This window comes from Sus scrofa, chromosome 6 (genome assembly GCF_054392235.1).
Source record: "Sus scrofa isolate SSC_HxYL_T2T_F1_AM1 chromosome 6, Sscrofa_HxYL_maternal_Yorkshire_Landrace_v2.0, whole genome shotgun sequence".
NCBI lineage: Eukaryota > Metazoa > Chordata > Mammalia > Artiodactyla > Suidae > Sus > Sus scrofa.
In genome coordinates this window covers 172,859,597-172,878,295 of record NC_139388.1, presented here as the reverse complement: position 1 = coordinate 172,878,295, position 18,699 = coordinate 172,859,597, and the positions used below count along the sequence as shown (strand labels likewise).

At 44.2% G+C, this 18,699-nt stretch overlaps 1 long non-coding RNA gene across 1 annotated transcript in view; it reads left to right on the top strand.

Annotated features, from left to right (window-relative positions):
- Positions 1 to 240: 240 nt before the first annotated feature.
- The window catches only part of LOC146403038 (uncharacterized), a 122,930-nt gene continuing 104,471 nt past the window's right edge, over positions 241 to 18,699 (top strand). Inside the window, exons 1-2 of the long non-coding RNA XR_014808556.1 lie at positions 241 to 2,638; positions 3,488 to 3,621. This is a non-coding gene — a long non-coding RNA (uncharacterized LOC146403038). The remainder of the gene's footprint in view (positions 2,639 to 3,487; positions 3,622 to 18,699) is intronic.

The window sequence follows — 18,699 nt, the reverse complement described above, 5'->3', positions numbered from 1 at the left end:
TTTTCTGATCTATTCTCACAATCTAGTCTTTTCATTGGTATATTTAGATCATCGGTGTTAGTGATTATTGATATAGTTGGATTAATATCTACCGTATTTGTTACTGTTTTTTATTCATTGCCCAGTTCTTTATTCCCGTTTTTGTCTTCCACTCTTTCTGCCTTTTTTTTTTTTTTTTTTCGGTTTCAGCTGAACATTTTATGATTCCATTTTCTCTACTTTCTTAGCATATCGGTTCTATTTTTTTTTTTTTTTAGCAATTCTTAGTGGTTGTCCTAGAGTTTGCAATATACATTTACAACTAATCTAAGTCTACTTTCAAATAACACTGTTTTGCTTTACAGTAGTGCACATACCTTATAAGAACAAATATTCCTCATTCTTCCATCCCATCCCTTAGATCATTGTCGTCATTCATTTCACTCGGACGGACGTGCTCTAATCATCAGATACCTTGTTGCAGTTATTTTTGAAACTATTATCTGTTAAGACAAATTAAAAAGAAAAAAGTTAACGTTGATTTTCCCTTCACTTGTTCCTTCTCCGATACTCTTCCTTCTTTGGGGCACCTCCAGATTTCTGACCCCATCATTTCTCTTTTCTCTGACATTCTTCTAACACTTCTTGCAAGGCAGGTCTACTGGCAACAAAGTTGCTCAGTTTTGGTTTGTCTGAGAAAATCTTTATTTATTTCTTCTTCCCTTTGAAGGAAATGTCACAGGATACAGATTCTAGTTTGTGGGATTTTTTTTTTTTTCCCCTTAACACTCTTGTTTCACCTCATTCTCTTCTTGAGTCCCTGGTTTCTGAGGAGAAGTCGGATCTAATTTTCATTTTTGCTCCCCTCTAGATAAAGTGTTTTTTCCCCCCTGGCTTCTTTCAATGTTTTTTCTTTATCTTTGATTTTATCAATGTAGTTTGAACATAATAGGTAGGGGTTCTTGGGGGGAACAGTTAATTCTACTTGGTGTCCTCTGGATCTGTGGTTTGGTGTCTGACATTAATTTGGGGGAAAGTCTCATCATTCCTTCAAATATTGCCTGGATTTCTTTCTTTTTTTCTCCTCCAGGTACGCCCAGCCCATGTACCTCACACCTTTTGTTGTTGTCTCGCAGTGCTTTGGCTATTCCGTCCCATTGTTTCCCCAGCCTCTTCTTTTTGCTTTTCAGTTTTGAAAGTTCCCATTGAGATATTCTCAAGCTCAGAGATTCTTTCCTCAGCCATGTCCCGTCTACGAATGAGCCATCAGAGGCATTCTTCATTTTTGTTTTAGTGCTTTTTGTCTCTGGCATTGCTTTTTGGTTCTTAGGAATTCCAGCTTTCTGGTACATTATCCATCTGTTCTTGCCTGTTGTCTATTTTTCCATTAGATCTGTTAGCATATTGATTGTAGTTGTTTTAAATGCCCAGTCTGATAATTCCAGCATCCCTGCCATGCCTGAGTCTGGTTTCAGAGCTTCCTCTGTCTCTTCAAACTGTGTTTGCCCTGTGGTAGCCTTACAAATTTTTGTTGAAAGCCAGACATGATGTACTGGGTAGAAAGAGCCCCAAAAGGTAAATAGACCTTTAGCGATAATGTGGGAAATGTGTGGGGGATGAGAAACGGTCTATAGTCCTATGGTTCCGTCTCTGTTTTTCAGTGAACCTGTGCCCCTGAGCTGTGAATTTCATAAGTGCTTCTCAGTTTTCTGCCTAAGGTGGGACAGGATGGGTGGAAGGGGCCAGAGTTGGGCATTTCCCTTCCATGGAGGTCAGGCTTTGATAAAATAGCTTCTCCTGAGGGCAGGTCTTGTTAAGAACAACAGAATGCCCTGTCAATATTCCAGAATCTTCCTTGTCCCTTGCCCCTGCCAGAGCAGAGGAGATTTTCTTAGATATTCACTGGGAGGACCTGCTAGAGCTCCTGGAGATAAAATTCACATGCATGTGGGGTCCCTCTGTGCTTTGAATTCTGTCTGCTCAGGAGTCCCTAGCAATTCTTCAGTTATGCCTTAGGTTTCCCATCCAGTGCTAGTTCCCGTGGAAGTGACTACACATGGGTATCTGCTTTGGAAAGTTGTAAATCTCAGCACGCACCTTTCTGTCTCCAATTTTTGGTGCAGGAGTTTGCCCTGTGACCTCAGGTCTCTAATAGATCTAAGAAGAGTGGCTGATGTTTAAAATTTATTTAGCTTTTTAACTTGTTTTTAGTATGGAGTTCGACTTCTGAGCTCCTTACATGCCCGACTGGAAACTAGGGGTCTTGTTACCATGTGTCAAACACTTGCATGAGGTAGTACTTTTTAGATATTATCTCATTTTAGCCTCACCTCAGTACTGTGAAGTCATACCATTATGTGAGGTTGCAGAAGCGACTCTCGTGGCCTAGCAAGAGTAAGTGACTCCCTCCAACTCACAGCAGTTAGAGAATAGGATTTGAACTTGGGTCTGTCTGAGTACAAAGCCAGTGTGTGTCCTGCCCCCCTGCTCCCCTGCTGCCTCCCACAGCTGAGCAGGTTCCAGGTAGGGCTGCCGGCCCCGAGGCAGTCACAAGTCAGCACTGGAGGCTGGAGCCCCGGCCAAGATGGAGGATGGGACCCAGAGGCTGAGAAAGTTTCCAGGACTCTTTCTTGGCCGGCAAGACACCAGGGCTGTGGAGGTAAGTGCTAAACCCTGATGCTACCCTTCCAGCTACGTGAGCTCAGGGTAGTCACTTTACCTCCTCCAGCCGCAGGTTCTTCGTAGGTAGCCCAGGGTCAGGAAAATGGCAGCTGCTTAAAAAAAAAAAAAAAAAAAAGCAGGTTGGAGCTCCCGTTGTGGCACAGTGGTAAGGAACCCAACTAGTATTCATGAGGATGTGGGTCTGATCCCTGGCCTTGCTCAGTGGGTTAAGGATCCGGCGCTGCCGTGAGCTGTGGCGTGGGTCGCAGATGTGGCTCAGATCTGGTGTTGCTGTGGCTGTGGGGTAGGCTGCCGGCTACAGCTCCGATTTGACCCCTAGCCTGGGAACGTCCATATGCCACAGGTGTGGCCCTAAAAAGCAAAATAAATAAATAGATAAATAAGTACAATAAAGGAAGTTCTTACTGTTCTTGTTAGTAGTTAATGCTGCCAGCTGGGCGGCTGCAGGTGCCAAGCCCTTCCAGCTCCGCCAGGTGAGGCCGGTAACGGGAGAAGAGGTCAGCGCCTGTCAGCTACCCCGGCTGGGACGGCAGGAGGAGGGGAAGGCACTGGAAAGCTCAGTGAGCCAGCATTTTGTTGACGCAGTTATAATAAGATAACCCAGTTCAACTTCCCATGGGCTGCGTGGGTTACCTTCCCTTCCTGGCTATTGCTCTGGTCGGTGCCCAGTGCCTGAGAGCTTGCAAGCACAGGAGGATCAGCCCTGCCCTGGGGCCAGGTATGCCACCTGGCGTAAGAGAGGAAAAACCTCCTAGTCCAGCTCGGAGCCAGCCCTGATGAATCCCAGTGCCAACGCTGGTGACAGGAACTTCTGCTTCTGATTAAGACGGAGTAACAGAGACTGGATTTACCCCTCCATCGCAAATAACACCAAAAGGCAAAAAGCAAAACGTGGCCCTAAGACATTGCTCACGAGGCAACGATAAGCAGTGATCCCTGAGAGGCGGGAAGAAAAACAAGGTGAGTTTTATGACTGACTTGACATACTGCTTTGGAGAAAGTTCTAGGCCTGGCACAGGGGTAGGGGGATTCAGGCAGACCAGAGTTTCCTGAATTAAGGGGACACAGCTGGGAATCTGGGTGAATCCCTAGAGACTAGAATTCATAGGAATGAGAGCTGCAGAGTCAGAGTGGAGTCTGCGAAGGGAAACTGCTCCACCATTCAGCTGAGCATCCATCAACTGGGAACTACCTGAGGCTGGGAGAGACCCACTCAAAATACAAGAGGGAACAGTGCTCAGAAGTCACCCAAGACTGGGAGATAGAGCCTGTTCCCGAGAGCCTGAGAGCCAGAGGGGAAAGTCTTATAATTCAGGGGGCATTAATTAAAGAGCTAAGAAGGGTCTTGGCTGAGTACTGGGGAAAAAGTAAACCCTAAACCCTAAATAATAGAAATAAAAAAATAGGACCCAAAAAGGTAAAATTCACAATGTATGGCATCCTGTCCGTAATAGGATTCCTGGAACTCTAGGACCCCTGGCGGCCTAGTGGGTTAAGGATTCAGCATTGTCACTGCTGTGGCTTGAGTTCGATCCCTGGCCTGGGACCTTCTATATGCCATGGGTGCAACAACACCAAAAAAAAAAAAGGAGACTTGTTTGCAGAATATATAAAGCATTTTCACAAGTCAGCACTGAGAAAATTTAAAAACCCATTAAAATATTGGCAAAGATTTGAACAGGCACTTCACCAAAGAAAATATGTGGATGCTAATAAATAGGCGAAATGAAACTCAACGCAGCAGTCATTAGGAAAATGTAAAGTACAATGTGATAGCACCACAGATCTTGTAGAAGGGCTCGAATTAAAAAGACTGACCATATCAAGTGTTGGTGAAGCTGTGGAGAAGGTGGAACGCTCGGATGTTGCTAGTGGGAATGTGGAATGATTTGATCACTTTGGAAAAACAGTTTCTTAGGAAGTTAAACATACACCTACCAAATGGTCAGCCATTTCTCTTCTTGTTATTTACCCGAGAGAAATGGGAGCATTACAAAACCTTTTATATGAATATTCATAACGATGCCTTATCCCAGAGCCGAGGGAAAAAGAGTAAGGGCTTGGCCTGTGGATTTCTTAGCAGAAGGTTTAAGCAGGTGGGCTCAGAGGCTCCTGGGTACAAATTATGACTGTGCTACTTATGAAAATGTTGCGCAGAGTATTCCCCTGAGCATCAGTGTCCTCCTGTAAAGGAGCTGGAGCCTTTCCTGGCTTGGATCCTGGCTCTCCCATTTACCTCTCCGGGCCTCAGTTTTCTCATTTGTAACGTGGGCCTGGTAATAACAGTACCTCCTCCCCTGGCTGTTGTGAAGATGCAAGGGTCTAGCAGCACAGGCAAAGGATTGTGGCAAACTTTTCACCTCATCGGTTTTGCTATTGTCGTCACCGCCACCATGACCTGCCTCACGGGATTCCTGGGGCTTAAGCAAGGTTGCCGATGCAAACTCTCCGGCACAGGCATTAGCAGATACAGTCATCCTTTGGTATCCAAAGGGAATTGGTTCCAGGACTCCTGTGGGTTCTAAAATTGGAGGATGCTCAAGTCCCTGTATAAAGTGGCAAAGTATTTGCATATAACCTTGATACATCCTCTTGTATGCTTTATTTATTTAATTGTGGCTAAATATACCTTTTTATTGAAGGATAGCTGATTAATGTTGTGTTAATTATTTCTGCTGTATAGTAAAGTGATTCAGTTGTACATGTATATACACTCTTTTCAAAAAATATTTTTAGTGACTCACCTGTGGCATATGGAGGCTTCCAGGCTAGGGGTCTGATCGGAGCTACAGCTGCCGGCCTGCACAGCAACGCCAGATCCAAGCCATGTCTGTGACCTACACCAGAGCTCAGGGCAAGGTCGGATCCTTAACCCACTGCGTGAGGCCAGGGATCGAACCCGCAACCTCATCATTCCTAGTTGGATTCGTTTCTGCTGCACCAGGACGGGAACGCCAAAAAATATTCTTTTCCATTATGGTTTGTCATAAGACAGTGAATGTATTTCTCCGTGCCATACAGTGGGATCTTGTTTATCACCTTCAGGTGTAATAGCTTATGTCTGCTAACTCCAACCTCCCACTCCATCCCTCCCCCAACTCTTCCCCCTCGGCAACCACGAGTCCGTTCTCTATGGCTGTGAGACTGTTTGTTTCATCGATAGGTTCTTCCGTGTCGTTTTTAAGATTCCACATATAAGTGGTGTCGTACAGTATTTCTCTTTCTCACTTCACGTAGTGTGATAATCTTTAGTTCCATCCACGTTGCTGCAAATGGCATTATGTCATTCTTTTCTATGGCTGAGTAGTATTCCATTGTGTATATATACCACATCTTCCGAATCCTATCATCTGTCAATGGACATTTGGGTTGTTTCCATGTCTTGGTTATTGTGAATAGTGCAGCTACGAGCACAGGGTGCATATATCATCTCGAATTGTAGTTTTGACTGGATAGATGCCCAGGAGTGGGATTGCTGGATCATACAGTAACTCTATCCTTAGTTTCTGAGGAGTCTCCATACTGTTTTCTGTTGTGGCTGTACCAACTTATATTCCCACCAACAGTGTGGGAGGATACCCTTTTCTCCACACCCTTTCCAGCATTTATTATTTGTAGACTTTTAATGATGGTCAGTATGACTGGTGAGAGGTGGTACCTCATTGTAGTTTTGATTTGCATTTCTCTAATAATTAGTGATGTTGAGCATTTTTTCATGTGCCTTTTGATTATTTGTATTTCTTCTTTGGAGAAATGTCTATTTAGGTCATCTGACCATTGGTTGGGTTGTTTTGTTGTTGTTGTTGTCAAATTGTATGAGCTGTTTGTATATTTTGGAAATTAAATCCTTGATGGTTACATCATTTGCAAATACTTTATCCCATTCTGTAGGTTGTCTTTTTGTTTGGTTTATGATTTCCTTTGCTCATAATTTTGATTAGATCCAATTTGTTTATTTTTGTTTTTATTTATATTGCCTTGAGAGACTGACCAAAGAAAACATTTGTATGTTTTATGTCAGAGGATATTCTGCCTATGTTGTCTCCTAGGAGTTTTATGGTGTCATGTCTTACATTTAAGTCTTAAAGCCATTTTCTGTCTTTTTTTTGTCTTTTGTCTTTTGTTGTTGCTATTTCTTGGGCCGCTCCCACGGCATATGGAGGTTCCCAGGCCAGGGGTTGAATCGGAGCTGTAGCCACCGGCCTACACCAGAGCCACAGCAACTCGGGATCCGAGCCTCGTCTGCAACCTACACCACAGCTCACGGCAACGCCGGATCGTTAACCCACTGAGCAAGGCCAGGGACCGAACCCGCAACCTCATGGTTCCTAGTCGGATTTGTCAACCACTGCGCCACGACGGGAACTCCTTAAAGCCATTTTCAATTTATTTTTGTGCATGGCGAGAGGGCGTGTTCTAATTTCACTGATTTACACGTGGCTGTCCAATTTTCCCAGCACCACTTGCTGAAGATTCTTGTCTCCTTTGTTGAAGATTAATTGTAGGTATGTAGGTTTATTTCTGGGCTCTCTATTCTACTCCATTGATCCATATGTCTGTTTTTGTACCAATGCCATGCTGTTTTGATTGCTGTAGCTTTGTAGTATTATCTGAAGTCTGCTTCCTATACATGTTCAATCATCTCTAGATTACTTACAATAACAAATACAATGCAAATGATATGTAAATAGTTGCCAGCTTGTGACAAATTGAAGTTTTGCCTTCTGGAGATTTCTGGAATTTTATTTTCAGATATTTTTGATCCACTGATGGTTGAACTGGCAGATGTAAGGCCCATAGATTGGAAGGCTGTAATTACAGGGCAGAGTGACAGGGCTATGCTATAGATGGTGGGTGGTGCTGCAAGACTCAGGAAGAAGACAGAAGTTTTGCCTGGCGGAGGGATGAGTGTGGAAGTCTTCCTGGGGAAAGTGGCCTTTCCTGGGTCTTGAAGGAAGGATGTGTGGAAGTTCTTAGATGGAGGAGGGGAAGGTAGAGTGATGAACTTGAGCAAAACTTGGTGGTGAGAGCGCCCGAGTATGGGACCATGGAGTCAGTTTATTAGGCTGTGTGTCTGGGGTGAGGGGCAAGGCACGAGGCTGCCTGGGGGGCTGGGTGCCAAATGCCTCGTCTGGAGATTAAACTTGGTCCAGTATCTGGGGAGTTCCTGTGCCTGTCTACATGGCAGAATCACCTGAGACATTTGAAAAAACAGAGAATCCAAGGTCTCACCAGGCAATATTCTGAGTAGTAGATCCCAGGTGGGACCCAGGAGTCTATACTATTTAAAGCTCCCCAGGAGGTTCTAATGCCCCCCCAGGTATGGGAACCTGTGCCATGGGGATGGGGTGTCTCTAAGCGTGGAAAGGCCCTATGGGAATACCAGATTGGAGCAGAAAGCTTGAGAAGGTAGGGAAGGGGTGTAAGAGGCCCCTGACTTTAACCCCCAGCCTCCCACCCCTTTCCACAGCAGCCCCACGCTTGGAATGCCACATTTACTTGGAATGCCACGTAACAAACAGAATTTGGGAATAATCCTTACGTTCCCCAGCAGGTGACTGGATAGACACATTGTGAGGGACTTGTACAATGGGGTATTTCTATGTATGTATGTATGTATGTATTTATCTATCTTTTTGCCATTTCTTGCGCCGCTCCCACAGCATATGGAGGTTCCCAGGCTAAGGGTCCAATCGGAGCTGTAGCCACTGGCCAACACCACAGCCACAGCAACATGGGATCCGAGCCGGATCCTTAACCCAGCGAGGCCAGGGATTGAACCCACAATCTCATGGTTCCTAGTTGGATTCGTTAATCACTGAGCCATGACGGGAACTCCAATGGGGTATTTCTTAGTAACGAAAAAGAATACTGCAGCAACATGGGTGGATTTCAAAACAAGCTGAATGAAAAGAAACTAGACCCTCCCCCCCCGCCCCGCAAAAAAGAATACATACCGTGTATGGTTCCATTTATATGAAATCCTAGGAAATGCAAACTAATTTTCAGTGACAGAGAGCAGACATCTGTTTACCTGGGATGGAGGGGGACAGAGGGATGAAAGAGAACTTGGGGTGTTTGCTATCTCCTGGTGATGGTTTCAAGTGAGTATGCATGTGTTAAAACGTATCAAATTGTATAATTTAAACGTGCTCTTTATTGTATGTCAGTCACACTTTAATGAAGCTGTTTAAAAGATCTGATGCCAGTTCTGAGCAGTCATAGCCAGTCTGTTTCTTTACATAGCATCACTGCCATCACACACACCTGTCTGCCACTGTGTCCCCCTCCTAACTGCCATCACACACAGCTGTCTGCCACTGTGTCCCCCTCCTAACTGTCTGTGCACACTGAATGGTTACTAGGCCCGAGGTACTCTGTGCTAAATTCTAGGTGGAATTTTTAATTCAACACGCACAATAGTCTTTTACATATGAGGAAGCTGAAGCTCAGAGCGGTTAAGTTACTTCTCCAAGGAAATGTTATCTGATTGAGCCTCAGCCCCAGCATTGACCCCTACTCTCAGTGAAACTCTGTTTTGATTTGTTTAATTTGTTTGTATAATTGTGATTATACAAACACTGTGATATTTGTGGGAGAAAAAATTTAAACATGTAGGTTACTTTCAATCTATCCCTGTACATTATTGATTATCCTATCTAATGATTTTTATTTTTCCATGTGTTTTATCTTGATGAAAAATTATTACCGTAATTCAACCTTAAATTTCTACATGTGCTCTTGTATTCTTTTACGTAAAAACAACACTAAGAATAGCTCTTAGGTACGTGGTTTTGTTTTGTTTATTTGTTTGTTTTTTGTTTTTGTTTTTGTTTTTGGCTATGCCCACAGCATGCGGAAGTTCTCAGGCTAGAGATTGAACGTACGTCACAGCAGTAACCAGAGCAACAGCAATGGCAGTATCAGATCCTTAACTTGTTGAGCCGCCAGGGAGCTCTGGTGATGCTCTGCTTTTAGGCAAAGTCTGAAGAGTAGGATGTCAGGTGCAAAGTGCTGCTTTTGTTTTCCTACTTCTCTTGATCTGAAAAAACACACCTTTTCTTTTTATTTTATTTTATTTTATTTCATTTCATTTTATTGCTTTAGGGTAAGCCTTCTTGGAATTCCAGTCCAGACCCTGAAATTCCTTGTGACATTTATCATTTTTGACCACCAAGCACCATTCTTCCCCCATTCAAGGAAGTAGTTCACTCCCCAGCACAAATAATAGGTTCCAGTTGGTTTTAGCCAGTCCATGTACCCACAACCATTGCCCAGGATTGGCCCCCAACCAAGTCAGAGCCAGTGAAAAACAAGCTGCCTGTTCTGGCCTTCCTGAGAAAGTGGCCTCATTCCCAAGGGTGATACCAGGGAGACTCCCTTCTACAGGACAGTACAGGGAGGGACAAGAAGGCTTTTAGCAGAGAATGGTGCTGGGTGCTGGGTGGTGGGAAGGCTTTGACAGATACTGGAGAGGTCAGAGCAGAGAGAGGGAGAGACCGCTTGAGAGGGGAGCCTCTCCCTGTTCCCCATTCTGGATGAAATTGTTTGAGCCAGCCAGAGCCAAGGGACAGATTCCTTTTGTCTAAACCAGTTTCCATTTGTTTATTTGACCAACATAGGCTGCCTTTTACTATGCGTTAGACACAGGTCTAGGAACAACACCAATTCGGTTTTCCAGGAGCATAATCCTCAGGCTAATCTTACCCTAATCCTTAGTCATAAACTAGAACTCTGACCTTTTCCCAGTGGAAAGCTTTTAGTGTCAAGAAACAAAGGACAAAGGGGGCATTTGTATAAGAGTTCGTAAGGTGCAGTAAGCAAAACCCCATGACTCTTCCAAAAACCCTACCCTGTGGGGTCTACCAGGAGGTCTGCGTGGAGGTGGGCCCCTGAAGATGAGGAATGCAGCCCCGCTCTGATCAGCACGACAACGAGGCAGGCGGTCAGTGTGGAAAATCTCAGTGAACAAAGATGATTTAAATGATTTATTCCCTGGACGAGCTCTGCGAACCTCTTTATGAATCTTTAATAGGTAATCTCCACTGGACAAATACCATAACCCACATATTTTACTTCAAAAAAAAAAAACAACAGTAAATTCTTTCATATGTACAGTGTATTAGCACTCCTTTCAAATTAAAAAATTTTGATAATTAAAATGCTAAGTGCACTTTCCTCTTCTTGGCCAAAATTTCCCAAGTTGTCATTTTTCCTAGCTGGGTGTTGTAAGGCCCCTCCTCCCACTGCTGACCACAAGACCAGTCTTGGAGGTGGTATAAAGACAAGGGACAGGAGTTCCCTGGTGGCTCAGGGGGTTAAGATATGGCATTGTCACGGTGTCTGGGATCACCGCCTTGGCACGGGTTCAATCCCTGGCCCAAGAACTTTCACATGCCACAGCCATGCCCCCTCCTCCCAGCCCCCTGCACCCAAAAAAGAGAAGGTATAAAAAGAGGCCTTTTTTTGCTTTTTTAAAAGATGACTATATTTTTTAAAAAATAGGCTTCATTTAGGTACAACTTACATAAATAAAAATTCACCGGTTTCAAGTATAAAATAGGATGTCTTGACAAATGTTTGCAGTTGTGTAACCTCTACCACATTCAAGATAGAGAACATTTCTGTCACCCCCCAAATATTCCTGTGCCTCTCCACCTCTTCCCACCTCTTCCCAGCGCCTGGCAATTCCTAATCTGCTTTCTCTCACTGTAATTTTGAATTTTCCAGAATTTCTTATACATGGAATCATACCATATGCACTCTTCTGTGTCTGGTTCTTTCACCCAGAATAATGATTTTTTTAATTTCATTTTTTTATTACTCAATGAATTTTATTACATTTATAGTCATACAATGATCATCACAACCAAATTTTATGGCATTTCCATCCCAAACCCTCAGTGCATCCCCCCGCCCCCCAACCTGTCTCCTTTGGAAACCATAAGTTTTTCAAGGTCTGTGAGTCAGTATCTGCTCTGCAGAGTTCATTGTGTCCATTTTTTCAGATTCCACATGTCAGGGATAGCGTTTGATGCTGGTGTCTCATTGTCTGACCGACTTCACTCAGCATGATAATTTCTAGGTCCATCACGTTGCTGCAAATGCTGGTATTTTGTTCCTTTTAATGGCTGAGTAATATTCCATGGTGTGTGTGGACCACATCTTCTGGATCCACTCCTCTGTTGATAGACATTTAGGTTGTTTCCATGTCTTGGCTATTGCATAGAGTGCTGCAATGAACATCGGAGTACATGTGTCTTTTTGAGTCATGGTTTTCTCTGGATAGATGCCCAGGAATGGGATTGCTGGATCAAACGGTAGTTCTATTTTTAATTTTCTGAGGAATCTCCATAATGGTGCATTCCACAGTGGTTGCACCAATTTACAATCCCACCAACAGTGTAATAGGGTTCCCTTTTCTCCACACCCTCTCCAGCACTTCTTGTTTTTAGACGTTTCGATGATGGCCATTCTGGCTGGTGTAAGATGGTACCTCGTAGTGGTTTTGATTTGCATTTCTCTAATGATGAGTGATGTTGAACATCTTTTCATGTGTTTTTTGGCCATCGGTATGTCTTATGAGAACTGTCTGCTTAGATCTTCTGCCCATTTTTTGATGGGGTTGTTGGTTTTTTTGATATTGAGCTGCAGAAAGTGTTTATTCATTTTGGAGATCAATCCCTTGTGAGTTGCTTCATTTGCAAATATTTTCTCCAACTTTGTGGGTTGTCTTTTCGTTTTGTTTAGGGTTTCCTTTGCTGTGCAGAAACTTAAGTTTAATTAAGTCCTATTTGTTTATTTTTGTTTTTATTGTCATTACTCTAGGAGGTGGATCTGAGAAGATGTTGCTGTGGTTTATGTCGGAGAGTGTTTGGCCTATGTTTTCCTCTAAGTGTTTTAGAGTATCTGGTCTTATATCTAGGTCTTTAATCCATTTTGAGTTTATTTTTGTGTATGGAGTTAAGAAGTGTTCTAATTTCATTCTTTTACATGTGGTGTCCAGTCTTCCCAGCACCGCTTATTGAACAGGCTGTCTTTTCTCCATGGTGTGTTCTTGCCTCCTTTGTCATAGATTAGTTGACTGTAGGTACATGGGTTTAATTCTGGGCTTTCTATCCTGTTCCACTGATCTAGATTTCTGCCTTTGTGCCAGGACCATACAGGTTTTTTTTCTTTTTTTTTTTTTTTTTTTTTGTCTTTTTGCTATTTCTTTGGGCCGCTCCCGCAGCATATGGAGGTTCCCAGGCTAGGGGTTGAATCGGAGCTGTAGCTGCCAGCCTACGCCAGAGCCACAGCAATGCGGGATCCGAGCCACGTCTGCAACCTACACCACAGCTCACGGCAACGTTGGATCGTTAACCCACTGAGCAAGGGCAGGGATCGAACCCGCAACCTCATGGTTCCTAGTCAGGTTCGTTAACCACTGCACCATGACGGGAACTACCAGGACCATACAGTTTTGATGACTATAGCTTTGTAGTATAGCCTGAAGTCAGGGAGCCTGATTCCTCCAGCTCCATTTTTTTTTTTTCAGGATATCTTTGGCTATTCTGCATCTTTTGTGCTTTCAAACAAACTTTAAAATATTTTGTTTGAGTTCTGTGAAAACTGTCCTTGGTAATTTGATAGGGATTGCATTGAAACTGTAGATTGCCTTGGGTGGTATAGTCATTTTGTTAATATTGACTCTTCCAATCCAAGAGCATGGTATGTCTTTCCATATGTTTGTGTCATCTTTGATTTCTTTTGTCAGTGAGTGTCTTATAGTTTTCCGAGTACAGGTATTTTGTCTCTTTAGGTAGGTTTATTCCTAAGTATTTTATTCTTTTTCATGTGAAGGTAAATGGGATGCTTCCCTAATTTCTCTTTCTGATCTTTTGTTGTTAATATATAGAAATGCACCTGATTTCTGTGTATTAATTTTGTATCCTGTGACTTTGTCAAATTCATTGATGAGCTCTTAACAATTTTCTGGTTGAGTCTTTAGGATTCTTTAGGTATAGTATGATGTCATCTGCAAATAGGGATAGTTTTACTTCTTCCTTTCCAATTTGGATTCCTTTTATTTCTTTTACTTCTCTGATTGCTGGGGCCAGGACTTCCAAAACTGTGCTGAATAGTGGCGGCAAGAGCAGACATCCTTGTCTTGTTCCTGATCTCAGCGTCACCCAGAATAATGATTTTTGAGATTCATTCATATTCTTGTGGATATCAGGAGTTTGTTTCTTTTTTACTGCTGAGTGATTCCATTCTGTTAATGTACCACAGGTTGTTAACCCATTTACCAGTTAATTGGTACTTGGGTTACTTTCAGTTTTTGACTGTTATGAATAAAGTTGCCATGAACAGTCACTTGAAAGTCTTTAGGTAAATTCCTCTCTTGGTAAATAACTCTTGGGTAAATACCTAGGAATAGGATTACTGGGCCGTAATGTAAGTACATATTTATTTTTACAAGCAACTGCCAAACTGCTTTCCAAAGTCGTACAATTTTGTATCCCCACCAGCAGATTATGAAACTTTCAGCTGCTCCACATCCTTGCCAACATTGGTATGGTCAGTTTTTAAGATTTTTTTAGTCATTCCAGTGGATATGTGTGTCATTCCATTGTGATCTAAGTTTGTGCGTCTCTAGTGACTAATGATGTTGAGTATTTTTGTGGGTGTACTTATTTGTCATTCATATATCTTCTTTGGTGAAGTATCTGTTCAAATTTTCTTTTCTTTTCTTTTCTTTTTTTTTTTTTTGCCATGCCTGTAGCATGTGGCAGTTCCTGCGCCAGGGACTGAACCTGTGCCACAGCAGGGACCTGAGCCACAGCAGTGACAATGCCAGATCCTTAACTGCTAGGCCACAAGGAAGCTCCTCTGTTCAAATCTTTTGCCCACTAGAAAAACTGATCATCTTCTTACTTTGAGTTGTAAGAGGTTTTTTTTTTGATATATTCTTGATAAAAGTCCTTTATCAGAAATATGTTTGGCAAATTCTTTTACTCATTTGTTGACTTGCCTTTTGCTTTTTTAATGGTGTCTTTCAAAGAGCAGAAGTTGTGTTTTTTTTGGTAAAGTTTATCCATTTAAAAAATTCTATGGTTTCTTACTTTTGTGCCCTATCGAAAGATCTTTGTTTAGCCCAGGGTTTCTCAATTACAGTTCTATTGTTATTCGGGGCCAGAAAATTTTTTGTTGTGGGAGGCTGTCCTGTGTATTGTAGAACATTTGGCAGTGTTCCTGGTCTTTGCCCACTAACTCAGTAGCATCACCCCTACAGTTGTGACAATTTAAAATGTCTCCAGACCTTGCCACATATCTCCTGGGGAAAAACTACCCCAAGTTAAAAAAAAAAAAAACACTGGCCTAAATTAAGATAAGAATAATTTTCTCCTACATTTCCTCTGAAGCTTTGTAGTGTTACCTTTTCTGACTTTTTTTTTTTTTTTTTTTTGCCATTTCTTGGGTCGCTCCTGCAGCACATGGAGGTTCCCAGGCTAGGGGTCGAATTGGAGCTGTAGCCACCGGCCTACGCCAGAGCCACAGAAACGCGGGATCCGAGCCGCGTCTGCAACCTACACCACAGCTCGCGGCAACGCCGGATTGTTAACCCACTGAGCAAGGGAAGGGACCGAACCCGCAACCTCACGGTTCCTAGTCGGATTCGTCAACCACTGCGCCACGACGGGAACTCCACCTTTTCTGATTTATGTGACCTATTTTGAGTTAATGTTTGCATTTGGTATGATGGCTGAGATTCATTTTTTGAATATAGACACCTAGTAGTTTCAGCCTCATTTGTTGAAAAGACCATCCTGTCCTCATTGAATTCCCTTGGCCCCTTTGTCAAAAGTTGGTTGACTGCATATGCGTGGGTTTATTTCTGCACTCTGTTCTATTCTGCTGACGTATATCTAACGTCATATCAATGCTGCACTGTCTTGATTCCTGCGGCCTTATATTGTCCTGAAATCGGGTGGTGTCATCCTCAGACTTAGTTCTCCTTTGCCAGATTGTTCTGGCTACACGAAGACCTTCAGGTCCTCATATAAATTTGGCAGTTAGCTTGTTGATTTCTGTAAAAATGTCCTGCTGCTGTGTTGATTGAGACGGTGTTGAATCCACCGATCCGTCTGAGGAGTGGCGTCTTCATAGTCTTGAGTCTTCTCGTCCTGGAATATGCTTATCTTGCCATTTACAATTTTCTCTTAGCAGTGTTTTACCGTTTCCAGTGTGCTGGTTACGGTGATTTGAAAAATACCTTCACAGCTTATTTGATACACTTCCCTTCCAGACGTGGAGACTAATTTCTCTCCCCGCACCTATGGGCTGGACTTAGTGAGCTGACTTGCTCTAGCAGGTAGAATAAAGCGGAAGTGACAGTGTGGGACTTGGATGACTCCGTCATCGGCAGCACTTTCTCAGTGGGTTGCCCTTTCTCTCCTGGATCGTTCATTCTGGGAGAAGCCAGTGTTCCGATTTTGAGCCATCCCATGAGGTGTTTCACGTGATGAGAAACTGAGGCCTCCTGCCAAAGCCACACCAAGCTGTCAGATGACTGCAGCTCTGGCCGACATCTGGTTTGCAGCCTCCTGAGCGCCTCTGAGCCAGAACCACCTGGAAGCTAAATTGCTCCTTAAATCCTGATCCATGGAGACCAGGATAGGAACAGTTTGTTGTTTTAAACCCCCACGTTTAGGATAATTTTTAATGCTAATCAATGACTAATATACACATCTTGCATCTGTCGTGATAAATGGACCATTCTGTATTTGATGTTTTTCGATGCAATTTAAAAAGCATTTTTAGGAGTTCCCGTCGTGGCTCAGTGGTTGACGAATCTGACTGGGAACCATGGGGTCGCGGGTTCCATCCCTGGCCTTGCTCATGGGGATCCGGCATTGCCGTGAGCTGTGGTGTGGGTCTCAGATGCGGCTCGGATCCCGTGTTGCTGTGGCTCTGGCGTGGGCCGGCAGCTGCAGCTCCGATTGGACCCCTAGCCTGGGAACCTCCATGTGCCACGGGAGTGGCCCTAGAAAAGGCAAAAAGACAAAAAAAAAAAAAAAAAAAAAAAGGCATTTTAAAAATTTCCGTTGCTTATTGCCAGCAGAGAGAAATATAATCGCATTTAGAATATTGACAAAGTTGTATCCGGAGACTTGCTGACCTCCGTCCTTGTAGCTTACATGTCTGTGGACTTGACGGGTTGAGAAACTGGTGCGGTAGAGGCCTCAGTTCCTGTTTGGTGAGCCTGTTTCTCCTTTTCCACTTTAAATAAACTGAGTTCTTACTGATGCTGCGTCCGGGCCTTTCCCCTCTAATGCCGGGAGCTGGAGGGTCACCAGCAGCACACGTGTGTGGCCTCTTACTTTCACAGCGCTCATCACTAACACAACGTGGCTGCCCCCCCGGTCTTTTGCTCTTTTACTTAACGCAGTTTCTCTCTTTTTAAAAATAGTACATATTTTTATTAGAGTTGATTTACATTCTGTCGTGCTGATTTCTGCTGTACAGCCAAGCAACCCAGTCATGCATATATACCCACCTCTCATCCCAGCTGCTTCCCCTCACTCTGCTGGCTCTTCACTCACCCCTTTTATTTTCTCCTTTTGGTCACGAGCTTGACCAGGCTTGGATCTTGGATTCTCCGTCTCCATTTTTTTATCCTGTTTTCTGTCTCACCTTTTCCCTCCATGTCATTGGTTGCCAGGCAGCCCTCTGGTCAGGCCCCCCTTTCCTCCAGTTGGTTCTGTCCATGGGAGATAAGGGTCCGAATGGACCCGCTTGGCTTGTGGAGGTTGTGGATAGAGCGAGCTCCCTTAAAGGGGTGTCTTGAGGTGGCCCTGGATGGACACCTCTCCTGAAGACCTGCAAGCCCAAGCCTTCCTTCTCCCTAAGCCTCGAATCACTGTGTGACACTGCCTCTCATCTGGTCCATGAGAAAAACTCAAACTGCACTTATAGACTGGAACTCATTTATGCTCAGCCCTGATTACCTTCCTCCTCCTTGCCAAACCCTCCCACCCCTTTCTCTGCTCCTGAAAGTTCAGTCTGAACTGAAAGTGCCCAGAAAAACCATGCCCTCTAATCCGGGCATCTGGCAACTGTGGCCTGGAGAGCTCAGGTGACGTGCTCAAGTTCATAGAAAGGCAGCATTTAGATACAGGCCCTTGGTTTTCCCAAGTTAGTGTTTTTTTTCCTCCCACTAACCCGAACTTGGCCTCAGCAGGCATGCTGCCTCCCATCCCCACTGGCGTCCGATGGGGCAGAAACTGGTGCCGAGTCCAGGAGGCAGGTGGCAGCTATGACTCAGCCTAGGCTGTGGGTAGGTGTCCCATCCCACTCAGGACGGGGCTTGAAGGCTTAGTCGGGGTCCAGGTCCAGGTGTAACCGGGAGATGAGAGCTGCAGAGGCAGGGGACTGGCTGAGTTGGCGCCAGAACCAATAAACCTGTCATAATTTCCTGTGGTTGCTGTAACCAATGATCATAGGCTGGGTAACTTAAAACAACCGAACTGTACTTTCATGGTTCGGGGACCGGAAGTCTGAAAGCAAGGGGCCCACTGCCTCCTGAGACTCCAGCGGGGAGTCGGCCTCTTCCAGCCTCTGGGGCCGGCGATGTCCCTTGACTTGTGGCCGGTCTCTCCCACTGTCTTCACGCCTCCTGCTCTGTGCGTGTGTGTCTTTCTTCTCTCTGTCCCTCTGCCTCTCTCTTCTAGGACATTCAGGATGACATTTAGGGCCCACCTGGACAACTCAGAATAAGCTCCTCCTCTCAAGGTCCTTAGCTTCATCTCACCTGCATATAAGGTAACACTCCCAGGTCTGGGGATTTGATGTGGACAACTTTTAGGGTACCAGAGGGGCAGGCCAGCGTTCCTGCCTTAGTCGATCCTGCGAGGAGAGGGGAGGCTGGAGATAGTCAACGGGGGAGAACAGGTATCTCCGACTTATTTAGTCATTGTATTAGCTTGGGCTGCTCTGACAAAATATCATAGACTCAGTGGCTTAGACAACGGAAATTCATTTCTGACGGTTCTGAAG